Below are 12,799 nucleotides of genomic sequence, written 5' to 3'. Positions count from 1 at the left end.
CCTCCCAGGGGACGGCACTTGGCTTCCCCAGTCAGAGGAGGAGAGAAATCCATGAGGCTGAAGCTGGCGGAGCAGCTGCTGGTCCACCCCGCTGCCAACGCTTGGCAGCGAGGTCCTGGGGAAGCAGGCGGCACCTGGTTCACACAGGACCAGCACAGCTGGTCCAGCGTTTGACTGGCAGAGCGTGGCTTCCTTCGTCACCAATGTGACTGGCCCTGTGATCTCGCTACAGCCCGCTGAAACCGAGAGGGACCCAGTGAAAGCAGTACACCTCCGTGGAGCAGGTGCAAGTCCCATTCTGCTAATGAACAATGGGCACTTTGCACACAGGGAGGCTTTGATCTGAGCGCTAAAAAGCCCTTCTGTTGGATAGGATGTTGGCTGAGGCGGGCAGCAGGAAGAAGCACGGGGAAGGATCCTTTATCCCAGAAAGGCTGGGCCAGAGCAATCATCAAATAATGCTTAGAGAGTTGAGCGCGGCCGCCTCGGAGCGCTCCTTGAGAGAAAGCAAGGTGTTTGTGCGAGGGATCTGTTCTTGAATTCACAGAGCCCTTGGATGGGCAGCTGGACTTGGAATTATTTCCGTGCCCCCTGCCCCCTCAATAGGAGCTGTTTCCCTAGTCTATGCGTACATATTTAAGGTAGACATAAAACGCAGTAATTACTTACTTTAGTGAATGCATATCTGGACCACCTCCCAAATGAATAAAACATTTTACCTATATGAACTGTCACCTGCCTTCTGAACACTGATTTCTGTTCTGTCTTGACTTGTTGAAGAAGATGTCTATATGGAATTTAGCTATAAATCCAAAGACTTAGAGAGTGTTCCAGGAGATATTAATACAGAATTAAAAATTTGTATAAAAACAAAACAAAGTTAAAAATGTATGAATAAAAAATCAGATACATTTAAAAATATTAAATTATATGTTCCTTCTGCACAGACTACAAAGGCATTTTGTAAATTTCTCCCTCTTTCTTTCTTTCTTTCTTTCTTTCTTTCTTTCTTTCTTTCTTTCTTTCTTTCTTTCTTTCTTTCTTTCTTTCTCTCTTTCTCTCTTTCTCTCTTTCTCTCTCTCTTTCTCTCTTTCTTTCTTTCTTTCTTTCTTTCTTTCTTTCTTTCTTTCTTTCTTTCTTTCTTTCTTTCTTTCTTTCTTTCTTTCTTTCTTTCTTTCTTTCTTTCTTTCTTTCCTTCCTTCCTTCCTTCCTTCCTTCCTTCCTTCCTTCCTTCCTTCCTTCCTTCCTTCCTTCCTTCCTTCCTTCCTTCCTTCCTTCCTTCCTTCCTTCCTTCCTTCCTTCCTTCCTTCCTTTCTTCCTTCCTTCTTTCCTTCTTTTTCATTTTTTGGGCCACATCCAGCTGTTCTCAGGGTTTATTACTGGCTATGTGCTGAGGAGTCACTCCTGGTGATGTTTGGGATATGCGGTGGTGGGATTGAATGGGGGTGGAGTGGGTCAGCTGAATGTGAGGCAAGCTGCTTAGTCTTGGGACTGTTTCTCCTGCCCTGGTACCTTTTTTAAAAAAAAAAAAAGCTACAGTACTACAGATAGCTTTATTTGCTTATTTACTTTTGTTTTGGGATCATACCTAGGGCTTCCTCCTGGTTCTGTGTTCAAGGATCACTCCTGGCAGGTCTCAAGGGACCATATGGGATGCTGAGAACTGAACCCTGGTTGGGCGTGTGCAAGGCAAGTGCTCTCCCTGCTGTATTATATACAGGTTTCTGATCATGGACGCACACATGAGACAATCATTTAGGAGCCATCAGATCACAGCACGGGAAAGAGAGGCTCTCAGCCATTCAGGGCTGACACAAGAACCAAACCAGGGCTCTGGTTCTGAGGGACACCTCCTTCCCCCCACCCCCTAGTGTCTGCAGTCCAGGCAAAAGGGACTCAGGTCTGTACCTGGTGGGGGAAAGGTTTTTTTTTTTCTGTATATGAATTATAGCACAGTGGGTAGGGCTTTTGCCTTGCACGCGGCCAACCCGGGTTTGATTCCACTCTCTCTTAGAGAGCCCAGCAAGCTACCGAGAGCATCCCGCCCTCACGGCAGAGCCTGACAAGCTACCTGTGGTGTATTTGATATGCCCAAAGCAGTAAAAACAAGTCTCACAATGGAGACGATACTGGTGCCTGCTCGAGCAAATCGATGAACAACGGGATGACAGTGCTGCAGTGCTACAGTGAATCACTGTGAGATATAATTACAAAGTTTCATAATTGAGTTTCAGTCTTACAATGATCGAACACCTGTCCTTTCACAAGTGTGCATTTCCCACCACCAACCAATGTCCCCAGTCTCCCTCCCGCTATCCCATCCCATCCCACCCCCTGCCTCTACAGCAGCCACCTTCCTGCTTACTCTCTCTCTACTTTGGGGCATTGTGGTTTGCAATACAGATACTGAGAAGCCATCATGTTTGGACTTTAGTCTACTTTCAGCATGCATCTCCCATCCCGAGTGATCCGTCCAACCATCATTGACTTAGTGGAATTCAGGTCAAGTTTTGATTTGCTCTCTGCCACTACTCCCCTGCCTTTCCTCATCATCTGCTCTCTGAGTGTGTTCAGACTAAAGATATGCTGTGAATTTGAGTTTGGGCATTTTCTATCAGTGTCAAATGTCAGCCCACATGTACTGTCTTTATTCACCTGTTCCTGGAAACTAGGGCTTGAAAGGAAAAGACAGAATGAAAGCTGGTGCCTCATGACACCCTTTCTTTCAATGTTTAGCAGGATTTCTTTTGTTCTTCTCAACATATAACAAAAAGGACATTGAATTAAGTGGTGATAGTTGAGGGTCCACTGTATTTGAATTTTGTTTTGCTTTGTTTTGAGGTTACACTTAGAAGTGCTTAGGTTTAGTCCTGACTCTGAGCTCAGGGATCACTTCTCGTAGGGCCTGGGGAACCCTAAGTGGTGGTACCAGGAATGGAACCCAGGTTGACCACATGCAAGGCATATGTTACAGCACTTTGAGATACCTTCCTGACCCAAGAATGTTTTGGAGGGGAGTTATGGGAAATATGCCAGCTTAGGGCTTTGTCCTGGCTTTGTTGTCAGAGATCACTTCTGATGGTGCTCAGAGGGCCGTATATGATGCCGGGGAGAAAACCAAGGTTAGTTGTGTGCAAGACAAACACCTTATCTGCTGCATTATCTCTCCGACCTCCCCAAGTAGACTTTAATAGAGTGAATGTAAAAAGAACAGTCATATAAGGAGGAGACTGTCTTAGAGGAGGGATTGGGAAATCTTCACCTTTCTAAGGAGATTTTGTTGTTACAGCAGTGCCCTACAGACAGGGGCAGATTCTATTTATGTAAATATATAGATGGAAATCAACGTAAGTGAATTAGTGCTCTGAAGTTAGATGGGTTAGAAGGCATGTGGACTCACATGGTCACTGGCATTAGACCTGTGTAATGTGGTCATAGTGAGAATACTCTACTGAGCCCAGTGGTTATCTTGCCAGAGGTAAAAGAAACAGAGGGAAATGGCTGCGGGTTCATGCACGTGAGAAAGGTGGATTGTGTATGTGGTATTGGCGTGTGCTTGGAAACGGCACGAAGTTGAAAGGTGTGTCTGAAAATCCACAGGGAGATGGCAGAGTGACTCGCCTTAAAGCCTGATGTGGAAAGACTGAGCAAGTGTGTCTTTATGTTCCCTTTATGCCTGGGAAGCTTTTCTGCATTGCCGTCTGGTTGCGCTGAGAACAAGTGGAAATATCATGGTGCAGAGAGACAAGTATCGCTGTTATCAAATCCGTGCTATTCCTTTTGGATCAGAAGCCTATTTAGGTAACCAATAGCCAATAAAAAATTCTGACAGTTTCTCTGCCAGATCAAAGCCCTCATATAATATGGCTTCTTTCCTTTGACTGTGGTCAGACAAGCTCAAACCCAAGGCAATGAGATCTTTATGAGTTTCCCCAAGAAAAGCAGAAGCTGATACTAAAGGTGTTGGCAGCATTAAAATTTTCCTCTTACTCTCTTTCCTTACCTTATCAAAAGGTGTGTGTGTGTGTGTATGCGCATGTATGTGTGTGCGCATGGGGGGGGTTACACCTTGCAGTGCTCAAGGGACCCTGTAGATCCAGGATTTGTTGCATGCAAGGCAAGTATCTTCAGCCCATCTAATTATTTTGTGTCTATTTTAATTTTTCTGAACCAATCATATCATCTGAGCCTAGCAGTTGGTCCAGGAAACAACTCATTTTGCAGGTATATTGTGGCTAGAATATGATGTTATTGTTATAAATCATTTTACAGAGAACTGGAAATGAACACGGAAATTTAATCAAAAGAGAAGGAAATTTTGGTATTGGGGTATATATGAATATGAGATAGGGGCAGAGGAGGAGGGAGGAAGAAAGAAGGGAGAAAGAGACAAGACAGGGAGAGAGAGAGAGAATGGACTTGGAAAAAACTATTCCTTCGTAAGAATCAGAGCTCAGAATACGTTTATGGTCCATCTCTATATATATCCATAGGGTTCTCTCTGCCACCACCAGAAATGACCTCTCTGCATCTGTGTAGTTCTCCCCATTGCTACGGCTTTCGAGAACCCTCAGCTCCTCTACGTGGTTCTTAATTAGTTACATTTGAATCCTCAGCTAATGCTTTCCTCTTATTGTTTAAATTTCCATTTTAAATTTAGTTAGCATTTGCTTCCACCACAAAAAAGATTTTTGAGACAGTAATCCTTCCCTTTGCTATTTTCAATACTTAGAATTGTATAATTCAGTCAACAGTGTAGCCTAATTTTGATGTGTGTATTTCTATTTTTGACTTGAACTCTGCTCTTCATTCTAAATATTCATGGTGTGTGAATTTTGGGTTCTATCAGAAATAACTCGGATTTCTAGCTGTTCAGCCCATGGATTTCACTCGGTTTCCTCTTAAAGTTCCCATTTCGAATTCTTTTCATTTTCATTTATTTTGCTGAAAAGTTTGCACGGGGACTCCAACCTTTATCCTTGTATTTTGCAACTTGTATACAGTTCATCTTTGTGTTGTTTGTTTTGCAACTCTATTTTTGAGTTTTTCTTCTGTTCCCAGACTGCACAAATGTCTCCTTCTGCCCTCAGGATATAGGTTTATAAACCAGTTAGAGTTACTTGCTTATTTCTTCTCTATTTGAATCCGGGGGTTCAAAAAGAAGTGAGCAGCTGGTGGTCCCCAAAAAGCTGATTCTTGTCCTCTTTTTAACTTTCGGGGTCAAACTCCTCACTTGTTTCCCCTTCAGCATGGTTCTGCTTTGTTCAGGTCTCCCTGCTGAGAGTTTGGGGACAATGAAGGAAGAACCTTGAAATCTGTCACCTGTGGAGAACAAAATTCCAGGCAGGAGGTATTTCAGAGTTGTGTTGAGGTGGGGAGCAGGCGGCGGGAGGCTGAGAGGATCTGGATCTCTCTTGCCTTCCCACTGGGCTTAGTCTCTTGTGCTCGGAGTTGTTCTCAGTGCTGTGGGCCTGGGGGATACTTCCTCAGAAGTTGCGTTTGCGGTGTATGTCTCTTCTCTATTAATTGGAATGCAACCTGAATTTGAATGTGCTCAACTTGATGTCTTTTCAGGGAGAACAGTCTAACGTCACCCGGCATCAAGCACAGTGCAGCTGACAACCTAGGGGGCTTTCTTGCTTTACTTTTTTTTTGCTTTTTTTTTGCAGGTATATTGCTTTTTTTTTTGCACTCAAGAATTACTCCTGGTGGTGCTCAGGGGACCATATGGGATGCTGGGAATAGAACTCAGGTAGGCAGCATGCAAGGCAAACACCCTACCCACTCTGCTATCGATCCAGCCCGCCCCCTCCTAGGAGGATTTCAATGTGTGTGTTTGCTGACGAGTAGGTAAGTACCAAGTAGCACCTTGCCTCCTCCTTGCTGTGTATGTTAGCAGTCAACAGCCTCTTTAAGAACCACTGTCCCTTCTCTCAGAAGGGAGCATAACATGACGCTCTCCATAACCATACGTCAGACTCAGCGCCAGGCTGTTTCATTTGGGGCTCCCGGGAGGTGGGGCAGGTGAGAACCCCTCCCTGTCCCAAGGGACCCAGGCCTGGCAGCCAAAAACCTCTGGAACTCAACCACCACCATGATAACGGCCGCTCTCCATACAGTCAGGCTGAGCCTCACTCATGTGTGAATCTGTTCCTGGACACTTCATACCGCACACCTTACCCAGACTCCAAGAGTACCACAACACATTTGATGATATTCAAAGTAGGAGGCAACCAATCTTAGAGGGAAATATATATATATATACATATATACATATATATGTATACATACAACATATACATATATATACATACATACACATATATGTAAGTTCATATATATGTATGCTCATATATATATGAACACCACACAAGGCTCAACCTTTAACAACCTGTTAATACTCTCTTATAGAAGGGCTTAATGGCCCTTGGTTTAAATACAATAATCTTCACACTCTTTCCTCTAAGGAAACTTTTTTGGAGCATTTTCAGCGATTTTTCATGACAAACAATATAAAATATATTATTTCGGTTTTGCTTTGGGGCAGGGGTTGGGGTTTGGGATAGAAACATCCAAAATATGACGGTGGGAAAGTGTAATGGTGGTGGGATTGGTGTTTGAATATTAAATATAATAAAATTTGTGAAAAAAATAAAAAAGAAATAGCTGTTACATTAAAATAAATAAAATTTGCTGTTGCTTATACATATATATATTTTCTTTTTAAAGAAAAACTGGTCATATATATAGCTTTGGGCATAGCTGGTTGAAGCACAGAAACAGATTCCTTCCTCCTCTGCCCCCCAATTAATTCTAATTCTTGATTTCGGTTTTTGAAAGCTAATATTAAAATGGCCTCATTCAGGTTTTGATTTTGGAGCAGACCTTGGGGAAACTGGCTCTCAGAAACAAGACCACACTGAGTATTTATTTACAACAAACCTGGTTAGTATGAATATCAGCTCAGAGATGGGAAAGGAGAAAGATGAGGAACCATCAGCTAATTTTATTTGTGCAAAAAATCAGTCTGCCCTCAAATGTTCTCTTGGATGGCCCTTGACATTAATCAGTAAACAAAGCTGCTTCCTAGAGTGAAGTTCTATTTTACTTTGTTCTGCTTAGAAGGGAAAGGGAGGGCCTTCTTTTCTCGATGGCAACAACTTGAGGCTAGCCAATCATTTTTCTTGGTCCTACGACAATCACTTGAATATATAATAAGAGTATGAACATTTTAACTGATGTTTCTGAGAATTGCTTAAAACTAAGAGAGGGAACGTACATGTCTGGAAGCAATTCTGTGAAAAAGGTAAGATCCTAGCCTAGAGAACTAGAGATCCTAGAGAGCTCTCCTTACCTGTTAGCATCTGTTCCCCCTCACATTCTCTCCAACCCATCTACAATCAAGGATACCTTGGAGCAAAATGTGAAGCATCTCTTTTTGGATCACTTGAAAATGATCTGGAATGTGTATCAGCAGGAATAGCTGTGGAAGTTTGGACGGCTAAAACAGTAGAGAAGCAACCAACAAGTACTTGACTCATGGACTTGGCAGTGACTACCTGTAAGTTTTATCCACTATTCTTGAGGCTGTGCAAGTTATCGAGTATACAAGTACCAAGGCAGCAGAGGGCAAACATACATGTGACCAAATGTGTCTCCTTGGCCGTATGGAGTCAAGTGACTGTCATGTGTAAGAGGTAATCTCACACGGATGCTGTACCTTCCTGAGATGGGGAAAACTATTCAAAAGCCCCCAGAACGAACCAAAGTGGATACTTGAAGGAGTGGTTATGGCTCGGGTGTGTCCATTGACACAAAGAACCTCAAAATCTTGTTTAGGTTCCTTGGTCAGGTTCTTATTCTTCTTTATATTAAATATTTTATGACCCTGAAGTTTGGGAAAGTATAATTTTTTTTCAGGAAAGAGCACTAGAAATGAATATTCCTTAGTTTTCTGTCTCAGCGTTCTCATGCCTTCCATTTAGACATTTATTTTTTATTTTTTAGAGACGGATTCTCTAATTAGGTCATTTAAAACTCAAGTGAAAAACAATCTTTTTTTTTCCCAGTGGAAGGAATGAATCCCTTGTTCTAATGTTCTGCTTCCCTGTTTATGAGTGAAGAAGCTCTCTTCGCACTGGGTGTGTGCACTCAAAATTAATCGCCGGCATTGCTCAATAACAAATACCCTAATTAGAATCAAAGAGGGTTAGATAGAAAAATTGGGCCCTGACCTTCTGCCCCCCAAGGACCAATAAAGCCGCAGTCACTGAGAGATCTCTGGAGTCAAAGGGTCCCATTTAAAATGCCCACATCTAATTCTTGAGAGTTCAGCTTGGTATCATTAGCTCAGTCTTCCCGCACCATCTCAGGAGAGAGACAGAGACTAAACAGCATTTGCCTTAATTGCCGTGTTTGTATTAATGTCCCTAGAACTTTCGTTGGACTACTTTGGCAAGCTGCTTCTTTCTTTGTTTCTCTGCTCACTCCCGAAATGATGGGAATGCCTATGGTATGAAGCTCTCTTTCTCTCTCTCTCTTTTTTATATTTATTATAAATTATTATTGATTTTTTAAAGTAAAAACAGTGATTTACAAAGTTGTTTATTATACAGTTGTTTGAAGCATTTAGTGTTCCAACACCACCAAGTATTACTTTCCCTCCACCAATATCCCCAATTTCTCTCCCAATCCCAACCTGCCCCCTTTGGCACAAAACGAATTTACTTTCTATTGCTTATGCCAGCAAAACTTTAAGAACTGGCAAATAGAATGAGCAGAAAATACATCACTGAGGGCCAATTAGTGATTACTGTATGATTTTTGACCTATGTATCACTTGTATCACTTGTCATCCCATTGATCTTTGATTTGCTTGAACAGGCACCAGTAACGTCTCCATTTGTCCCTGTCATGTGCTAGTGTAGCCCAATGGTATCTGCTCGCTCCAGGAACACAAAGAGCCTCAAACCGTTCATTCAGGGTTTTGACAAAGAAGTCTGACCATCTCATAGATGGGCAGCCACGGAGTCTTTTGACGTTCCATGGAATCTAGTCGGTAACAGCTCTAGTCCAGCGGTTGTCTCTAAATCTCATTACGTGTCCGGCCTATCTGATTTTGACGCCTTGGCAACCGAGACAGCTTCCCAGATTCTTGACCGTCTACGGAGGCTGAAGCTCAAGATTCCTTCTCTCACTTGAGTGAAATGTGATACTCTAAGCATAGCTCTTTTGATTCCTCTTTGGGATACCCAAATAGCGTTCTCATCCTGTTTTCGTAGGGCCCAGGTCTCTTAAGCCTATGTTAGTGCAGGAAGAACAGTGGAGTCGAAAAGATGTACCTGGAGCTGGAGTTTCTTCGTCCTCTTAACAACTTTTTTGATGCTCTTGAAGGCGTTCCATGCTGCTCTCTTCCTCCTGCGCAGTTCTGGCACCAAGTCATTTCTCGTGTTGAGTTCTCGACCCAGGTACACATAGCAGCTGCATTCGGAGATGTTCTTTCTGTAGAGAGCAAATGGAACGTCAGGGACTAGTTTGTTTTTTATGAACATTGTCTTGGTGAGATTCAGCTGCAGTCTGACCTTTCCACACTTGCAGTCGAAGTCGGCCAGCATTTGTGCCGCTTGGCTAATGTTTGGTGTTATTAAAATGATGTCATCAGCGAAGCAGAGGTGGTGTAGTTGCTGACCGTCTATTTTCACTCCCATTTTTTTGACCTATGTAAAGAATAAAATTAAAACCATCTAATACAATATAAAAAATGCCTGTTCTCATTTACATATATACATTTTCAACTCTGGAATATAAAGTATGTCACTGTCACTGTCATCCTTTTGCTCATCAATTGCTTGAGCAGGCACCAGTAACGTCTCCATTGTGAGACTTGTTACTGTTTTTGGCATATCGAATATGCCATGGGAAGCTTGCCAGGCTTATAAAGTATATTACATTAAATTTTATTTTATACTTGTATCTCCTTATGGTGATGATCATGTGTCACCTTGTCCTTAATAACACTTTAAAAGCAATTCTGTTTTAGTATATTTTGAAGAAGAGATCAGGATGAGGCTCCTTCATGGAGCTGGGTTTTCACTATGATTTGTTCTTAGGAGTTTTGGAGCAGAAACTGTTTTGGTAGAATTCACTAATAGTTGGAGAATGTCATCAAAAGAGATGGGAAAATAATTGCTTAGGGTCAGGCCAGAGTCGATTAGAGCCCAGTGCTCTGTTTCGAACGTGACCATTTTTTCTATCTCTGTCCTGAGCGCTCTCCCTGAGCCCTTGCTCATGTCTTGAACTGTACCTGGAAGGCCTTCTAGCTGTGTCTTTTTGATATTTAAATGGTTCTTCCAAGATCATCAGTAGTTCACGCTCTCCATGAAGTCTTTTGGGTTCTGAGCACTGATGCGCATCTCTATGAGAGTATCTTCATTTTTCAGGACCAAACTGGGCTTCACTGATGGTTCTTACATAAGAATCACCTAGAAAAGGAAGTTGGCATAGAGGAGGGACCACTAAGTCAATGATGGTTGGAGGGATCGCTCAGGATGGGAGATGTGTGCTGAAAGTAGAGAAAGGACCAAATATGACGGCCTCTCTGTATCTGTACTGCAAACCATAATGCCCCAAAGTAGAGAGATAACAAGAAGGAAAGTGCCTGTCATAGAGGCAAGAGGTGGGGTGGGATGGTGGGGGTGGCGGGAGGGAAACTGGGGACATTTTGGTGGTGGGAAACTGGTGGAGGGATGGGTGTTGGATCTTTGTGTGATCGAAACTCAATCATGAAAGCTTTGTAACTGTATCTCACGGTGATTCAAGTTAAAAAAAACAACACTGTAACACTGTAACACTGTCATCCCATTGCTCATCGATTTGTTCGAGCGGGCACCAGTAACGTCTCTCATTGAGAGACTTATTGTTACTGTTTTTGGCATATCCAATACGCACGGGGAGCTTGCCAGGCTCTGCAGCACAGGCTTGATACTCTCGGTAGCTTGCCGGGCTCTCCGAGAAGGAGGAATCGAACTCGGGTCTGCCGAGTGAAAGGCAAAAGCCCAACCGCTGTGCTATCGCTCCAGCCCACGTTGTTTAAATCATGGTATCTTCATACAAAAATAAATAGGAAAAAAGAGAAAGGTATTTGAAAGGTTTATTGATTGAAGACACACTTATTTCTTGGAATAAAGCGATATATTTACTTATGTATTTCCCCCCTTTTCCAACTGGTGTTTGAAATGGCAGAGGCATAGTCAATTAGAGTATGTAAAATAATTTTCTTTTCTCCCAGGAAAGGCCAACCATGGTAAACATGAGTAAGAAGAAACGCAAGTATGTGGGCAAGTACATGCATGCTTGGACTTTAGGGGAATCATAAGTTTAATAAAAATTTGATCAGTTTGGCAAACTGATGAAAAAATAACAGCAATGTTGTAGTGTGTGTGGCCTATTATTTTATACAAAATATTTTGTGTCCTGGGAAAGGTTGTCGTGATGCTGCCCGAAATTTGAGCTATATTTCACCCGTTATGTTTGGCTTCCACCCAAGATTCCTAGAACAAGAGCTCTGCTCCTAGGGGCTGACTCACCACGGCTGTTCCCTCTTGTGGAACGTTCTGGCACCAGCTCAAGTGTTGTGACTTTTTGTTATCTCTGAAGAATACACAGTCACTTCAGAGTGAAACTTTCTCCAACTTTTCCCCCTCATCGCTCACTAATTCCAAAGCACTTTCATAGTCGAAGGAAAGAGCATGATAGAATAGTTAGATTTCAGAGTTAAAACTGGGAGCTAAATTTAACGGCCTTTTCAGAAACTTTCAAGGAGGAAAATCCTGCTTTCCTTTCTGGAAGGGGGGAGGAAGGGATGTTGGTGGCACAAACTCTTCCAAGTGATTCCGAATAAAACCTCAGCAGTAAATTTAGACATAAGTAAATGAATTTAGCTCAGAGAACCCACCCACCACACACAATGACGTTATTTATAATTAGAAAATAAATGACAGTGCCCTCAAGGAACTCCGGGCATCAGCCATGGTTGATATCAAAAATAGAATAAAAGCACAGTACAGTGTCAAAAGGAGTATCAGTGTAATCTTCTGAAGGAAAACAAAATGAGGCCTCTGTAGATGTCTTTAGATATTTAGCAACTGTTTCCATCGGATAAAGTGTGTGTGCTTTTTTCTTTTTTTAAAAATAATTTCCCAGTCTGGGGCGATAGCACAGTAGGTAGGGCATTTGCCTTGCATGCAGCTGACCTGGGTTCTATTCCTCCATCCCTCTTGGAGAGCCCAGCAAGCTACCGAGAGTATCCCACCCGCACATCAGAGCCTGGTAAACTACCCGTGGCATATTTGATACGCCAAAAACAGTAACAAGTTTCACAATGGAGACGTTACTGGTGCCCACTCTAGCAAATAGATAAACAACGAGACAACAGTACTACTACAGTGCTACAGTGCTTAAATAATTTTCATGGGTTTCTAGCAAAATAGCCGAAGACAAACCTAATGAGGCATCTTCTTTAAAGTGATGTCCACATCAATTCAGAAACTGTCTTCTAAAAACGCCTTGGTAATGACCAGTAAGGTGTTTTACTTATTTATTTATTTATTTGGCTTTTGTGTCACAGCCACTGGTGCTCAGGGATCACTCCTGGCAGGGCTCAGAGCACCAGTGTCCGGGATGGAGCGTCGCTGGGCTGCGTGTAAGACAAGTGTCCCACTCGCCGTGTTGTAGCTCCAGCCTTTGAGATAAAAGTGTTTTAAGATGGGAGGGAATTGTGACAGTGATCATTTCTGCTAAG

At 42.6% G+C, this 12,799-nt stretch overlaps 1 non-coding gene across 1 annotated transcript; it reads right to left on the bottom strand.

The window, feature by feature from the left end:
- Nucleotides 1–12,458: 12,458 nt before the first annotated feature.
- LOC129403046 (small nucleolar RNA SNORA32) lies at nt 12,459–12,577 on the bottom strand. The gene has a single exon (XR_008629036.1). It is a non-coding gene; the product is annotated as a small nucleolar RNA SNORA32 (small nucleolar RNA).
- Nucleotides 12,578–12,799: the final 222 nt, after the last annotated feature.

Source organism: Sorex araneus, chromosome 2, assembly GCF_027595985.1.
Source record: "Sorex araneus isolate mSorAra2 chromosome 2, mSorAra2.pri, whole genome shotgun sequence".
NCBI classification, from domain to species: domain Eukaryota; kingdom Metazoa; phylum Chordata; class Mammalia; order Eulipotyphla; family Soricidae; genus Sorex; species Sorex araneus.
Note: the sequence above shows the minus strand (reverse complement) of the source record. Positions and strands in the feature narration are given on the sequence as shown.